The sequence below is a fragment of the Diabrotica virgifera genome, chromosome 1 (genome assembly GCF_917563875.1).
Source record: "Diabrotica virgifera virgifera chromosome 1, PGI_DIABVI_V3a".
NCBI classification, from domain to species: domain Eukaryota; kingdom Metazoa; phylum Arthropoda; class Insecta; order Coleoptera; family Chrysomelidae; genus Diabrotica; species Diabrotica virgifera.
This window is the reverse complement of record NC_065443.1, coordinates 237,415,782-237,433,562: the sequence shown is the minus strand read 5'-3', so window position 1 is coordinate 237,433,562 and position 17,781 is coordinate 237,415,782. Positions and strand designations below refer to the sequence as shown.

Genomic DNA, 17,781 nt, shown 5'->3' with positions numbered 1-17,781 from the left:
TGGACCTTTCACAAATAATAAACAATAAATAACTTTTATCGCCAACCGTGACTTAAGTCATTCATTATTGTATTCATTTGCTCTCATTTGCGGCAGTAAAGTAACACTTTATTGTACTAAAAAAGAATTTTACTTTACCTGCCGCGATTAATCAGAATTGAATGTAAGTGGTCGATGGCAGTAATCGATTATTTATTTGAGTTAACTTTCAATTTATTTACTTTAATTATTAAAAATATTGTACAATATTTACGACATTGTTAATTAAACTGATGTCGAAAAGTGAAATTCTGTAGTATTTTCTAATTATATTCATATAAAATAAATCAACACTTTACCGAATTAGAATTATTCAATATTGATAACTATCGATTAAAAATCGAAAGCGGCCATCATGCAGAAGTCACCTGTCATCTGTCATCACTGTCATGAAATTTTTATTACCTCTAAAATTTAAAAAATTCCTAAATTGTAAATTGTAAGTAAGTATTAAAACCAATATCAAATTGCTGGCGATAAAATTTTGTATGCACCACGTCAGTAAAGACTCTTTATCGAACTCGTCTGTTATTCGCCTCGCTCGCTAGACTCGCTCTGCTCATAATATCAGACTCGTTCGATAAAGAGTAACTTTACTGACTTGGTACATAAATAACTATTTAAGTTTACGCCTTAAATCAAGTATTCATCAAATACACTATCAATATTATTGAATCAATAACTCAAAATATTCCAGATACCATGTCAAATATTCAAAACTGTCACTGTCTATATTCTATTTGACTCAGTGCGTTGTATGACAAAGATATAGAATGTTCGATTTCTAAAATATCACCACGGACATGGTGTCCATTTTTTTCGAATCCTGAAAAAACTAATAAATATTTTTAAAAAATTTAAACACAGAATGAAAGACTAAATTATTATCGACGGCCGAAGCTCCCTTAAAATATACAAAAAGTTTCTTTTAAATGAGATATTTTAAATTAAAAATCACACTCTATTTTCTTTTAGCTTTTAACCCCTGTAACTTATTAAAATAAACATTATAGAAGTTTTCAGGGACTTTCGGCCTCAGTAAGAACGTAATCTTTCATTCTGCGTTTAAATTTTTTCAAAAATACTTTTATTAGTTTTCTCAGGATTCGAAAAAAATGAATCCCCATTTAAATACCATTGCAGTCGAAAATACGTACCCATCCCCTTAGAAAATCATCGATTACATTATTACGCCAACACTGGTGAAATAATGTCTAACATGCATAATATAAATAGTAATTGATAGCCATTCAAAAACTGATATTTTTAATTTGTTTAAAAGTCATTTCTGAAATAATGAATTTATTCCATACTTTTGCATCATACTGTATAAGTATTTACGTTTCTGCTAATAAAATTTAATTGAAAATTTTTGTAAACAGTTTGAGTCGTTGATGACAGGTAATATGTTAAAAACCTTTTATCACAAATGTATAAAGAAAGAGAGACTAACTTTAATAATGTTATCGATCAATGGAAAAAACATAATAGAAGTCTAGTTGTTCCATATCTCAACACGGTCTATATTTTCCCACTTCTTTGGTTAGTCAATTAATTTCCAACACTGTCACTTCTTATTACGCTCTTAGCTGAATTATATTTCTAAGTTGAAATTGATATAATAAAACAGATGTTGGATTTATCTCCTTTGTAAAATACCGTAAGATAAAATACATGTCTGCACAGCTCGTAATAGCCGAATATAAAATTTTATAATAAAACGCTTCGTAACCTATTTGACTAGCTTGCGGGGTTTCACGTTTTATGATAGGTAATTATCCTTTGATCTATGGGTACAAACTAATTATTTTATATTATAATAGTTTTTGGTTTCACAATAGTTGAGAAAATACAGGTTTATTGTAGATATACTGTTAAATGATATTGATAGAACATACACAACCAAACTTCCATAATATGGAATCACCATGTATTTCAAACCAATATTTATTTCTTCTGAAAAAAACTTGCAACGGAAAAAGATTATTGGTATTGTGGAGCAAAGAATGTCTCAAAGGCACATAGCTGCAGTGGTAGGCGTAACACAGGACGCTCTGTTCAAAATCAATGCTAGGTATCAGTAATTAGGAAAGCTTAAAAATAAAGCAAGTACAAGTCACCAAAACGTAACAATGGCTCGCCACGATCGTTTCATTGTCCAAGCAGCTAGAAGAGACCCAACCATTTCTCACCTGCAGCTCCAATAGCAGATTTTGGAAGCTACACGTGTAAGTGTTAAAGTTAAACGGGTAAGAAGAAGAGTTGGTGCCGAAGGAGTATACAGCAGGGGACACCGGGTTCCCAAGTTATTCAGGCTGTACAATGTACTAGCTTGATCGACTAAATTGGTGACTTGGACCATTCGATAATGGTGAAATGTGCTATTTTCAAAAGAAGCCATGACCAATGAGTTCGCGTACTTAGAGATCGAGGAAGACAAGCAAGAATGTCAGATCTGTTTACATATATAAAGGAGAAAGTGTCATGTTCTGGGGAGGTATTTTGATCTATAACAAAAATCCTTTAATTTTCATCCAACCAACTTTAACAACTCGCAGGTATGTTGATTTGATTCTAAGCCCGGTATTTATCTGGAGACCTGCAACGGGAGAATATATAAATTTTCATGCATGATAATACATCTCCACACACAATTAGAGTGACTACAGACTTTCTTGAAGCAGAACATATCACTGTTCTGAACTGTGAAAGACAGATTCACACCCAAGAATTTCATTACAAAAATCTCCAAATATCTCCAAAAATCTTTTTGATTGATCATGTCGGCCTTCGACGGTAATCCATAAATGTTGTTCTGAAGATATTTTCTTGTGGCATTTTTACAATTTTAACTATTTAGAATGGGAAATAAGCCACAATATTATTAAAAAATGATTTTTTATTAACGTTTCGACGCCCAAATCGGGTGCCGTTGTCAAAATACAAAATACTATTAATATAAACAAAAATGTTGTTGCTTAGTAAAAAAATTCTTCTAATAATTTATTTAATTTGACTCATTTATATCGGCAATTCAGATACATATGATACATTTTAAAGTAGAAGACTTTAAAATGATATTGCCAATATTTATGAGTTGCGTTCCTGGGACGACTTTACTGAAAGATAGTTCATTCGATTACATGAAATCAACCCCAACTCAAGAATATCCGTCACAAAAAAAATCATAGCATGTGATCTGTCTTTAAAAAGACAACCACATGCAACGGTGACATTAAAATTCTCGCGTTAGAGATCTCATAGTAAATCACGAGGGAAAACCAGGAAAAACCTCGTGATACTATCCCGACATCGTAAGTATTTGGTCTTACATTTAATTTACTCTCAAAATTAATACCAAATTCTGACTTTACTATAACTTTGTTTAAATTATAAATAATATCAATAATACATGGGTATATAAGTAATACTAAAATATAAAATATGTACTAACTCGACTATTGACTTACTAATTGTGGTATTTTCTTTCTATTGACTTCCTCTTTCATTTATTATGAGATCTCTAACGCGAGAATTTTAATGTCACCGTTGCATGTGGTTGTCTTTTTAAAGACAGATCACATGCTATGATTTTTTTTGTGACGGATATTCTTGAGTTGGGGTTGATTTCATGTAATCGAATGAACTATCTTTCAGTAAAGTCGTCCCAGGAACGCAACTCATAAATATTGGCAATATCATTTTAAAGTCTTCTACTTTAAAATGTATCATATGTATCTGAATTGCCGATATAAATGAGTCAAATTAAATAAATTATTAGAAGAATTTTTTTACTAAGCAACAACATTTTTGTTTATATTAATAGTATTTTGTATTTTGACAACGGCACCCGATTTGGGCGTCGAAACGTTAATAAAAAATCATTTTTTAATAATATTGTGGCTTATTTCCCATTCTAAATAGTTAAAATCCATAAATATTATTAAATTTTACTAATACGTAGATAAAGAGTTCTAAACTCAATTGTTTTTTTTTATATAAAAGAAGAATAAAATTCTAAAAATTAAAGAATAGGTAATTCAGAAAACACAAAAAATTAGAGCGTTGAACTTGCGGAGTGCCGACAGAAGTGAACACTTCTTATAGGTTTAGTTATATTCGGTTCGATTCAATTCGTTTGCATTCGATTAGATTTAATTTTATGCCTCTTATAATATTATGCCTACAATGTAATATGGCCAATTTAATATAATACCGGGTGTCCACTTATATTTCCCCCATTTTAACTGCGTATAACTTATAAACGGCTCAAGATAGAAATATGCGGTTTCCGCTCAAATGTTTTGTTTTAGTAAAAGTTTTGTCTGAATGGCTTGAATTTTTTATATCGCTTTTAAATACGAAAAGAAAAATGGCGGATTTTTGAAAAAAGCGTTGTTGACTTTTTTTTAATGGAACACCCAGTATATTTTTCTGTAAATTGAAAGAAAGGTTATTCACCTATCCAGCGATATAAAGTTTTTCAAAATCGGTTGTCAAATCACTGAGTAATTAATTTTTAAAAGGAGAGGTGCAACGTGGATATCACACACCTAAATAACATAACTACATAAGCGAATTGATGTGATTTCCACATTGCATCTCTCATTTTAAAAATTAATTGCTCAGTTATTTGACAACCGATTTTAAAAAAAATTATATCGTTGGATAGGTAAATTACCGTTTTTTCAACTTTTTAAGTAAATGACCATTTTTATATCGCTTTTAAATAAAAAATGGCGGATTTTTTAAATAAAAAACTTTGTTGACTTTTTTTATTGAAACACCCAGTACATTTTTTTTAGCTTGAAAGAACGGTCATTTACCTATCCAGCGATATAATTTTTTTTAAATCGGTTGTCAAATAACTGAGCAAATAATTTTTAAAATGAGAGATGCAATGTGGAAATTACAACATAATATCCTTTTGCTTAGTTATGTTATTTAGTTATGTGATATCCACGTTGCATATCTCATTTTAAAAATTAATTACTCAGTGATTTGACAACCGATTTTGAAAAACTTTATATCGCTGAATAGGTGAATGACCTTTCTTTCAATTTACAAAAAAATATACTGGGTGTTCCGTTAAAAAAAAGTCAACAACGTTTTTTTCAAAAATCCGCCATTTTTCTTTTCGTATTTGAAAGCGATATAAAAAATATAACCTATTCAGACAAAACTTTTACTAAAATAAAACATTTTAGCGAAAACCGCATATTTCTATCTTAAGCCGTTTAGAAGTTATAGGCAGTTAAAATGGGGGAAAATATAAGTGCACACCCGGTATAATATACCTATTCCAGATATTCTACGAGTTAATTTTAGGATTAACAAACTTTCAAAAGAATTTTTATTTCAAATTTTAAAAATTTTAAACGACTTACATACATTTAAACTAAGTAAATATACATAAATTTAATACAAAGTTTATAATACATTTACATTTTAATACATTTTAATAATAAAACAAAGAGTGTAGCAGAGTAAAACGGATACTGGGAAACTGAAGCTATATTTTTGTGGAATCTTAATATAATTTACTACTCTCAATAAAAATAGTAAATTATTTTATGGATTTAAATCAAAATTAGTAATATTGATTTACTTTACACGCATTAGGATTTAAAAAAAGTTTGATATCAAAGCTAAAGAGAGGTCTGGCGCCATTGTTGAGATATTAGGTTGGCGCCTTTTATAGAATTTGGGCTGGCGCCTTTTTTATAATTTGCGTTGCCTTTTTTATGAGCCAGTCTGGCCCTGATCAGTTTGTTAAAGTATTTTAATTTCTATTCGAGTTTAATAAAGATATTTACAAGATGCGTAACATTGGCGACAGCGGTGGGATAGAAGTATTTAATTATTTTTGAATGGTTAATACGAGATCTACAGAATTTAGTAAGGAAATGGATACGTCAGGACCCCCGCATGGTTTATAAAAATGAAGAAAAGCGTAGACAAGAAGAGAAATAAGAAAAGTAGCAGCGTAGGGAGGTGAAGTAAAAGCGTAGGCAAGAAGTCGAAGAGATGCGTAGACAAGAAGAGGAACAGAAGGAAACGCGTAGGCAAGAAATCGAAGAGAAACCTAGGCAAGAAGAAAATGAGGAAGATAAAAAGCTTAGAAAAGAAGAGGAGGAGAGGCGTAGAAAAGTAGAGGTAGAAATCATAAGTAGTTTATCTCAACTTAACGAAAACAAAACTATTTTGAAAATACACTAGTAGAGCAAAAAAACGAATTAAAAACTGATTTAACAAACAAAATATACCAACAACAAAATTATCTAGACCATAGACTAGTACAGCAACAAGACGATTTAGAAAAAATAAAACAACAACAAAACGATTTTAAATTAAATTTAGAAAGACAAATAGTTGAATTAGAAAGATTAATACCCAAGCTTCTTTTCCTAATAATATTTCAGTAACTAATATCGAACCAGAACAGACAGCTTCATCAAATTACATAGTTAAACCAGCAATTAGAATAACCAAAATTTTAAAAACACCTACTTTCGGTGGCCAAACAGCATGGGAAACGTATCGTTTCCAATTTGAAGCTGCAGCCAGAGCAAATGGATGGACCGAGAAAGAAATGGCTGCTTCTTTGTTAGTGTCACTTAGAGGACAAGCTTCAACTGTTTTACAATTTCTTCCTCAGGATGCAGTTAGTTATATGTCGCTCGTACAAGCTTTAGAGACAAGATATGGCCAGAAGCATCTAAATCAGGTTTTCCAGAGTCAACTGAAGGTTAGGAATAAAAACATAACGAAAGCCTGCAAGAGTTCGAAGCCGATATAAAAAGATTATTACATTTAGCGTACCCTCAGGCACCTAAAGATTTTCTGGAACAAATTGGGAGACAGGCTTTTATAGATGGAATACATGATATTGAAATGCAGCAGGCTCTCCGATTACAACACCACAAGACACTAAATGGAACACTAATCTCAGCTCAGGAGTTTGAAGTGGCAAAAAGTATTTCCAGATCTTGCCCAAAATTAAAAGAAATAAAATTTAGAGAAAACGACGAAGTCACAACCTCAGATAATCAACAACCTATTTTATCCTAAATTTTACACATACTACAAAATATTCAACAAAGACCTTGAAATGAAAACAGAAGATGTTTTAACTGTGGAAGAATGGAATATTTCCAAAATAATTTCAGAAGCCGATCCCAGTCAAGCAAAGAACCAAACACCGAGGTCAGAAGGTCGCCTAGATCAACTTCCAGAAGCCCATCATGTAGTCCTACAAGAAATACTAGTAGAGATAGGTATCTAAGGAATCGATCCCCCAAAACTGACCACAGATGTCCAAGCAATGACCAGGGAAACGAATAAAAGTCGACACTAAGGGGCGGGCGTTGGCTGTATCTCACGAAAGCCCCCAAATTCGCAGTTATACATTTAATAAGTATTGACAGTATTTATTACTTAAGGGCCACGTTGACAATCAAAAATGCACCTTTATTATTAATACCGGTGCAACAAAATCGACTTCTGAAAAGAAAATTAGAGCCAACTATAACAAACTTAGTTCTTGAGACAGCTTCAGGTCACATTATTCCAATTCATGGAGAAATAACGGCAACCATACAGACTGGAAACACCTTGAGAAAACAAATGTTCGTTGTAGCTGATATTAAAGATGAATGCGTTCTTGGGATGGAAATTGTGCAGAACTATCATAGATCTTCAAAATAAAATTTTGTTAATTGAGAATGAAGAAATATTGTCCTAAATTTTAAAGACTCGATACCTCAAGTCAGAGTTATAGTGACCGAAGATATATAAATTCCTCAAAATTCTGAAAATATCGTCCTGGCGAGATTGAGTCAAAAACCTGAGGGTCTACATTTTGGCGTTGTGGAAAGCGAGGAACTTGTTAATGACGGAATCTTGATAGCTAGATGCCTCGTTAACGTAGATGAGACGATTCCAATAAGAATTGCTAATTTATCTAAAAAGCCTTTTAAATTGAAGAAAGAACAACAAATAGCATTATGGACGCCAATAGAAAAAGTAATCAAGTGTGAAAAATATTTGAAAATAAATACAGCTTTAAGTTACCAAGTTGACGCTAACCTCGTGAAACAATTAATTAAAAATGTTGATCACATAACAACTGAAGAATTAGCCAAAGTTAATGAATTTAGATAAGAATATTAGATAAGAAATAAGAACTACGACATTTTTTAATAGGATAAAGCTACAGGGCGTACTAGTTTAGTTCAATATAGAATTTATACTGTTATAAGTTGAAAACATAATACAAGATATGATAAACTCCGATATCATCGAAGAAGCTTCGGGCCCCTGGTGTTCACCAGTAGTCTTAGTAACGAATCTACGAAAGAAAGACGGATCTACTCGTTTTTGTGTAGACTACAGAAGATTAAACCAAGTTACACAAAAAGATAGTTATCCATTGCCACGAATAGATGATACACTAAACACTTTATCATGTGCTAAATGGTTTTCAACATTAGATTTAAAAAGCTGCTACTAGCAAGTAGTAGTACATCATGATGATCGAGACAAAACAGCTTTTTCAACTGGTCGTGGTCTCTACAGGTTCCAGGTTCTACCATTTGGTCTTTGTAATGCTCCAGCTACGTTTGAACGTCTGATGGAGATGGTTTTAAGAGGACTTACCTGGAAAACATATCTAGTTATATGTCCAAATCATTTGATGACCATCTTAAAAACTAAACGAGGTATTTGGCAGATTCAGAAATGCCAATTTAAAGCTAAATTATAAGAAATGTTCACTATTTCAAAGAGAGGCGTATAGAATAGAATAGAATAGAAATATGCTTTATTGTCACTGAAAATTTTTACAATTTTATGGACAAAGATTAGATAAAGTCAAAAGAAAACATAATAACAAATAACAACAATTTAATAAAATTAGATAAATCGTCAATATGTACAGTATAATATAAGATATAAAAGCTAGGACAAAAACAATTTATTGCAAAATTTATATAAATTGCAAATTGAACATACCTACAAAAAATATAATAAAATACATATATAAGGAACTGACAAGATTATGCTACTGCGTATGAAACCCAATTTTCTTAGTTATTCATTAAGAAATTCTTCTATTGAATAGTACGGTCTTTTAGATAGATAGGCTTTTGTCATTTTACGGAACTTTGGGAAAGATGTTGCAGATTTAAGTTGTAACGGGAGATGGTTGTACAGTTTCTTTGCGGAATATAATATAGATTTCTTTACGAACTCAGTGGATGGAATCGGTAAATAAATGTCAAAGATTGAAAACCTATACAGAAGTAAAAACTTCAAATTGTATTTTGGTATAAAATAGTTTATTTAAAACTTCTAAAAGTCATCCACATGGATTGCAAAACGTTTTCGTTCTGAACAGAACATCTTCAGTGCCTGGAATGAAGTATTTCCACGTTAGATTAAGGCAAAAAGGTTAAAATTGTGACTGTTAATGAGAAAATTATGTGGAGAATACTTACATTCCGCAAAGTAGTTGTAACTAGCACACCAATGAAGGTGGTAACTTCAAAATATATGGCTTACATTATACCTTATGATAAAATATTATGACTACAAGTCGATGTTACTAGATTAAAATATGTATGTGCCTAAAGAGCAACATGCTTCCCTGCTCGAAAAAACTATGTACTTGCCATTTGAATTAGCACAGACCAACTGATGTAAAATGAAAAGGAATGACAAAGAGTGACATGACAAGACAAGGTAAAGTCAATTTTTGGTTACGAACTTCAAAAAGTGTAGTTTTAATTTTTTGGATTTTAATAAAATGTAAAGGTAGGTAATAGCTGATTGAAAATATAATTAAAAATGTTTAAAAAATAAGTTGAGAATCTATTGTAAAGTCTAAATAGCAACTCTCTAATCCAGAAAAAACTTTAGGTTTGTTGGAAATAAGATCGGTATAAGTCATGGTTAGAAGCTTGACGTCATCGATTGTTAAATTTAAAGGTGAAAGTTTAATTTGGTGTAATAGAATGATGTTTATACTATATGTAAACAATAAATGACCTGAAGTGGAGAGATTGGATGGTAAATAAAGCGGATTTTAATGAAAATGTTATTTATAGATATATGTAATGTTGGTTGCCTAACATGGTGAGGAATGTTTAAATTTGGCTGTATACTGTTGTAATGATGATTCTGTCTGTTAAAATTGTAAAGGAAATTATGGAAAAAATTAAAGTTAAAATAACTAAAAGAATACAGATCAAGAGTAGATTACAATATTAAAGAAATAATTGTAAACAATGGAGTTAATAAAATAATAATGGATTAGTAACGAAAAGGAAAATAAAATATGTTACAGCAAAATCTAATTACACTTTATGTTGTTTAGGATGGAATAAAATCTTTCAAGAAGAAATACCATGAAGGCTTCCAGCAGCAGTGGTTAAAGTGTGGGTGAATAATGTAATGATATCTAATAATATAGGATAATTATGTGTTAGTGTCAATATGTAATGGAGAATCTAGAATGCTGAGTATCTGAGATAGCGAACTATGAGTTTGATGTGGTATATGGTAGAGGAGTGAACAAACTGAACCAAGTTTGATGTAATCTTAGTGCAAGTTTATAATCTTAAATGACAGAGATGTTAACCAGAATTAAGAATAATGTAAAAGAACTAATATGAAATTAAATTAAAATAGCTGAGTAATGTGGGTTGCCTGATATGTAGATGGAAAAATGAAAAAATGAACAGACTGAATTTAAGCTAATGGATTTATGTTTGCAGTACCCTATTGTTTAGTATAGTCTAATAAAATTATTTTGAAAGAGAAAAAGGTAACATCAAAATAAAAAAGTTAGTAATATGTGTAGCAGACCAAAGGAGTTGACTGTAGTAGTTATTGAATGAGATGAATGAAGCGAAGGTGACATAACAGGCAACAAAACAAAGTGATTATGTGGTAAGAGAGAGAACATTCCAAAGAGAGACAAGTAAACCAGATCAAGATTTAAGGGCTATTATCAGTAAGAAAATGAGAGTCTAAATAAATTAAGATAAAAATTTGTGATATAAGAGCTGTAGGACCCGAAATGACAGAAACATGAGGTAAGACAAGAAAAAACACACAACTATAGGAATAGAAAATAAATGTAAAAGAAGATGGGAAATAAAAGAAAGAGGAAAGTAAGAAAATATAAAGAAGAAGAAATGGAAAGGAGGAAAAGAAAAAAGGAAAGAAGGAAAAGAAGAGAAGAAAGAGGAAAAGAAAAACAGAAAAGAAGAATCGAAACTATGGTAGGAATCGGATAAAGTAGGAGAAAAGAGTGAAGGTAAAGAGAAGGTGCAAGTCTAGATGTGTGTTAATGGGTGATTAGTAAGGAAATAGAAGATTGTTAGAAACTAGTGGGGCGTTGGGAAAGAGGGAACAAGGTAATGAATAGAAATAACGGAAAATGAATATGGGAGAGTATAAGAAGGATTAAAGTTGGGTTAGGGGAATAATTGTCGATGGATAGGAGTAAAAGGACGATTAAGAGTGGTTTGACGATTAACACAATTAGGGCTAGTTCTCATGTCTCTAGAAATCTCAAGGTCCTCATACAGATCCAACCGTAGAGTGTTCCTGTCTTGGATGTTGTGGATTAATTTAACACCATCAGGGATGCTGAGATTGTGTTTGTTAACTTTTAGGTGATGAGAAAAAGCTGATAGTATCTCTCTTAGAATGTTCAGCAGATCTGGTTGATAGTGATCTGCAAGTCCTGCCGATGTAAGAGGCATCACAATCAGAACAAGTCAATCTGTAGACTCCACTACGGTTCATATAGTGTATTGTATCTTTTGTATTTGTCAAAAAGTGGCCAAGGGTGTTACCAACTTTGAAAGAAATATGTATGTTTTCTGAAGAATTAGATACAATACGTTTAATCTTTTCAGATAGAGTGGGGTTGCGATATGGTAATGACCTGTAAATGGGTGAAGAGGAAGAGGACTGACGGAAAGCCGAATTTTGTAACATTCTAGATTCTCTTTTACGGATGAGTTTGATTATTATAGAGGGATCGTAACCATTGTTGACAGCTATTTGTTTTATGATGTTGAGTTCATTATTGAATGAGTCTGTTGGCATAGGTATAGAAAAAAGTCTGTGTATGAAACTTCTAAAAGCTGCTAATTTGTGTGATAGAGGATGATTAGAAGAGAAATGAATAACGTGGTCTGTTTGGGTGGGTTTACGAAAGATACCAAAGTTGAATTGGTCGTTAAGTCTGGAAATAGATAAATCAAGAAAGTTAATGGACTGAGAAGATTCTAGTTCCATGGTAAATTTGATATTAGGGTGGATTTGGTTAATTTTGAGAAGAAGTTGTTGAGCTGAGTCAGGGTTACCAGCAATGAAGACCAAACAATCATCTACATAGCGAAACCAATGTAGAATTTCTGGATTTTTCATGATGTGATTGGACTCTAAATGATCCATAAAGACATCAGCTAGGAATGGGGACAAGCAACTGCCCAATGCTAAACCATCGGGTTGTTTGTAGAATTTGTTATTAAATTGGAAGAAATCTTGAGATAGACATAATTCAAGGATATTTAGTATCGGTGAAATGACATTGGGATGAATAGATTTGTTGACTAAGAGTGATTTTACCAGACTTAAAGTTTCAAGTTTGGGTACTGAAGTGAATAAGTTGCTAACATCAAAAGATAGCATAGTTATGTCAGGAGTAAGGTTGATGAGTTGAAGTTTGTCAACTAATTGATATGAATTTAATACAGTAAAATGTGGGGTGAAGTTAAGTAGATTTTTTAAGGTATTAAGTATGAATTTAGATAAAATAGACACTGGAGTATTGATGAAACTGACGACTGGGCGTATAGGAATTCCAACTTTATGTATCTTAGGCAAACCGTATAGCCTTGGAATGAGAGGATTACCAGGGAGTTTATGGTAAGGAGCCTCATGATCAGATAAAAATTCAGAGTATTTTTTGATATTATCTTTCAATATACCTATGAATCTCTTAGAGGGATCAGTTGGTATAAGAGTGAAGTGATTTTCCTCTAGAAAAGATGAGACTTTATTGTTGTAAGAATCTTGGTCCAGAATGACCAAACAGTTACCTTTATCAGCCTTAGAAAAAATTAGATTGTGACTGGAAATTTTAAGTTTAATTGATTTAAGAGTTTTAAGATGCGATTGTGCTTGTTTGAATGAAAGATTGTCGGGAAAGAGAGAATTGTTAGAAGCTGAAGAATTTGACGGTGAAGAAATCTTATTTTTATACTTATTAATGTAACGGTAACAGGAATTTCTAGTTGACGTTCTTTGTGAAAGGGATAATGAAACATTTTGGATTACTATATCTGTCTCAATAGATAGACTCTCAAGATCATGTAGAGATAAATCTTTGGGAACGGAGTATTTGAGACCATAGTTTAGTAATTTAATCTCATTTTCAGTAAAGCTGATATCAGTAAGGTTTTTTATTCTGGGGTGAAATTGAAAATCTGAAAATGTTTTATTGTTATTTCTATCCTGAGAGGCTTTGTCATGCACAGATTTGTCTCTAATAAGATTAATAAGTTTATTGTGTACTCTATTGAATTTAATTGAATTAGAAGCATCTACCTTGTCATGCACATCTGTCAAAAAGTTATTGATGTTAATAAATCCAAATGTATCGAGCAAAGAATCATACATTACCTTAAGCTTACAATTGATGTAATTAAGTTTGCTATAGTGTGAACATATCTCTTTCTTCATAAGTTTTATCTGTAGTGAAGTCCTGATGTTAGGTGGTACATTTTTAGATGTCCTGACAATACTGAAAGATTGAATTTCTGGTGGAGTAAAGATGATTGGACCTTGATGGAAAGACATGAAGGTGTTTACGAATTAAACTAACCGTTTCTAGAATATATAAAGATGGAAGTGTTAAAATTCCGTGATCTCTGAAGTAACTTCTGCAATGTGTAGATCTTCTGAAGCCAAACAGATATCTTATTGCTCTTTTTTGCAATTTAAAAATAACATCAAATTGAGCAGCTTTAATAGAAACCCAAAAAGGAAGACCATATCGAAGATGAGACTCGAACAACGAAAAATATGTTATTTTAGAAGATGCTAAATTAAGTTCCCTTGAGACAGATCTTATTGCATAGCAAGCTGAGACGAGTTTCTTAACGAATCGATATGAAGGGACCATTTGAAGTTGCTGTCTAAAAAAATACCAAGAAATTTTACAGAATCAACGATACTGATCTGGCTGTTATTAAGAGGCAAAGGTTGAAGAGCTCCTTTATAGAATAATGCTACTGTTTTATTTACGTTAAAAGAGAGTAAATTAGAGTCAGATTAGGTCTTTATCGTCAGTAGATAGTTATAGTTTCATGAAGAGATGCAATAGTTGAGTTGCTCCAAGTGATACCGGTATCATCAGCAAAAAGAAAAATTTTCCCATCGATGTTTAAATTAGTGATGTCATTTATAAAGATAAGGAACAGAAGAGGACCCAATACTGAACCTTGTGGTACTCCACATACAATGTTTTTGAGACTAGAGTCAGTATCATTTGCTCTAACTAGTTGTTTCCTATTATTCAAGTAGGATTTGAACCAATTTAAAGAAATACCTCGAATTCCATAGAAATTTAGTTTTGTAATCAAGATATCGTGATTTACACAATCAAAAGCTTTGGCATAGTCGCAGAAAACAGTGGCAGTATAAAGATTATTATTTAGTGTTTGGTAAACCTCATGTAGAACAGAAAACATGGCATCAGTGGTACAATTATTTGTTAAAAGCCGAACTGATTTTGTGATAAAATGTTGTTATCAACGATAAAGGACATAAGTCGAGTTTTAATGAGTCTGTCAATAATTTTGGAGAGTACCGGTAGTAAGGCAATAGGTTTACTATGTGCATTGTTGCAGGCATCAGATTTTTCACCACCCTTATGAAGAGGAATAATAATGGCTGTCTTTAGGCACTCTGGAAATTTACCCTTTTCGAAGGAATCATTAATTAGAGAGACGAGGATTTCACAACACATTTTCTGTGAGATTAGAGAAAATTTTTATAGATAGTCCATCAGTACTACAAGATGATTTGCTTTTGATACTATTGGTTGTTTGGATCAGTTCAGAGTTATCGACTGGTCTTAAAAATAATGAATTCGATACCTTTCTTGAGATAGGGAGATAGGAAATGGGATCTTGTTGCGGCAAAATAGTTGATGTTATATTTTTACTCACATTAACGAAGTAGTCGTTTAGACTTTCAGGATTTGGAAGGGAAAATAATTGAGCTGTGTGAGTTTTATTTCGAAGATCGTTTATTATAGACCAAGTTTCTTTTGCAACATTTTAGAGCTTCCCAGACGATTTTGTTAATTAATAATGGGCTTTTTTAGCTGATTTGATAAGTTTTAGATATGTTGTCCTGTACTTCGTGATATATTGAGTGACAGAAACATTGGTAGTAAATTTCTTGATGTATAGTAATGAACGCATATTCTTGGCTGATATGCGAATACCTTTTGTAACCCAAGGATTCCGATGTTTTGACTTAATAGGGATTAAAGGAAATGCCTTATTAAAGATGCGGAGAAGCTTATCTAGAAAAACACTGAAATTATAGTCCACGTCTAAAGAAGGAAACTGCCACTCAGAAGTTATGCATAAATTTTGGAATTTACGAAAATTCTGGGTGGAAAAAATCCTACCTATACGGCGGGTTTTTGAGGAAGGTTTGCTGGAGGCGTTAAACTTCGTATCCACTGCTTCATGATCAGATAGTCCCGTATTAATAACTGTAGAGCAGACATCAAGAGGTGGGAAATCGGAGACAATATACTTGATTATGGTAGATGTAGTTTTTGTAATCCTTGTAGGAGAGTTAACGTGCATTGAGAGACCATACGATTCAAATATGTTGGCCAGGGACACTTGGGTAGCACAAGCAGCAACATAATTAATGTTAAAATCACCGCATATAATTTTTCTGCTTTTATGAGGAAGGTCATCTAACAAATTTAGCAGGTTCTGAAAAAATAGTTTCACGGTATAGTCAGGTGATCTATAAATTCAAATAATGTAAAGATTAAGATTTTTATTATAAACTAAGGAAAACTCAAAGAAGAATTTACTTAACAAAAAGTCATATTTTGTTACCACAGAAAAATCATTATTTCTAGAGAGAATTAGGGTGCCTCCATGAGCCGAACTTGGACGATCATACCTGGCAATTGTGGTATATTTTTCTACAAAAAGAGGCTCGTTGACTTCAAGCCAGTACTCTGTAACCGCAACTATCGGGGAAAATCCTAATTCCTCCAGAGACAAAAATAATTCATCAGTTTTATTTCTTATAGAACGAATATTAATCAGAACCATGCCAAAGTTGTCATTACTAAATCTAGGGCATATTGTACTAGAGCGTACTATCTAGGACATATTGTTTCAGCAGAAGGAATTAAAACTGATCCAGATAAGATTTCAATTATTAAAGATTGGCCCAAACTAGTAAATAAAAATGAGATCAGAAGTTTTCTTGGACTCTGTTCATATTACCGAAAAGTTATTAAAGATTTTGGCCGCATCGCTAAGCCCCTTCATCGACTAACCGAAAACAATAGGTGTTTTCGTGGAGCACATCCTGAATGTATTCTGAACTTAACCCGGATACAAATATATGCGCAAGCGTGTCTCCGAATATATTCTGAATTTGTTTCTGCACGAACAATTTCCGGATGTTTTTTGGGTTGCCTATGCCAATTGCCTAACCTTATTCTTTTATCTTTATCTACGCTAGGACAAACAACACTCCAAAACAGGAAAAGTAATTTTACATAATATTGTGGAAATGAGATCTTTCATACTTATTTGCCAAATCTACAGCTAAGTCTCTACTTAATCTAAAATTCTGTATAAATTGTTGGTTATTAAATTGTTGCACAGTTTCCTCAAAAAAATTTGCATTTTTTGGAACATTTAAAAGTCCTACAATCTCTTCCAAATCTTCATCACTTGAACTGAGGTTCATCATCTAAAAAGTTTTTAAAAATAAGAAACTGAAATACATAATACAATTTAAAAAACCTTACCTTTTACAACATTTGTATGATAACACAACAATTCAAAATTTTAAACTTGTTAGGTTAGAAATACAATCTCGAATCTCTTAACAAAATAAATAAATTCGTCAAATCAACTTCTGCACATGTGCGGACAATAAATCCTCTCTTTAATCCCAGAACTTGTTGAACGCATTCCGAATACGTTCAGGACAAGTTGTTGCGCTCCGCGAACAGAGAACTTTTTATTCAGAGGAGGATTTTTCAACACCGCGAACAGCCAAAATTCTAATGCGCAAGCGTTCTTCCTCTGAACACGTTCAGGACGTGCTCCACGAAAACACCTAATATTGAATTTGACTGGACACCGGATTGTCAAAATGCCTTCGTAGATTTAAAAAAACGACTTATAACAGCACCTATCCTAGCCCATCCACGAGAAGATGGAAAATTTCTGTTTGATTGTGACGCATCTCAGCATGGTATTGGCGCCGTATTATCACAAGAACTGGAAGGCGAAGAAAAAGTTATTGCATATTTTAGTAAAACAATAGGAAAAGAATTATTGCGTTACCATAAAAGAGCTCTTAGCCATCATAAAAGCCCTAGAACATTTTCATACCTTCCTTTATAACAGAAATTTTACAATCAGAACTGACCATAGTGCTTTG

The 17,781-nt window shown here is 32.3% G+C and overlaps 1 long non-coding RNA gene across 1 annotated transcript; it reads right to left on the bottom strand.

Annotated features, from left to right (window-relative positions):
• Positions 1–16,865: 16,865 nt before the first annotated feature.
• LOC126883032 (uncharacterized) lies at positions 16,866–17,446 on the bottom strand. Its single transcript, XR_007697462.1, has 2 exons — positions 17,141–17,446; positions 16,866–17,082 (listed from the first exon to the last, which is right to left on the bottom strand). It is a non-coding gene; the product is annotated as an uncharacterized LOC126883032 (long non-coding RNA).
• Positions 17,447–17,781: the final 335 nt, after the last annotated feature.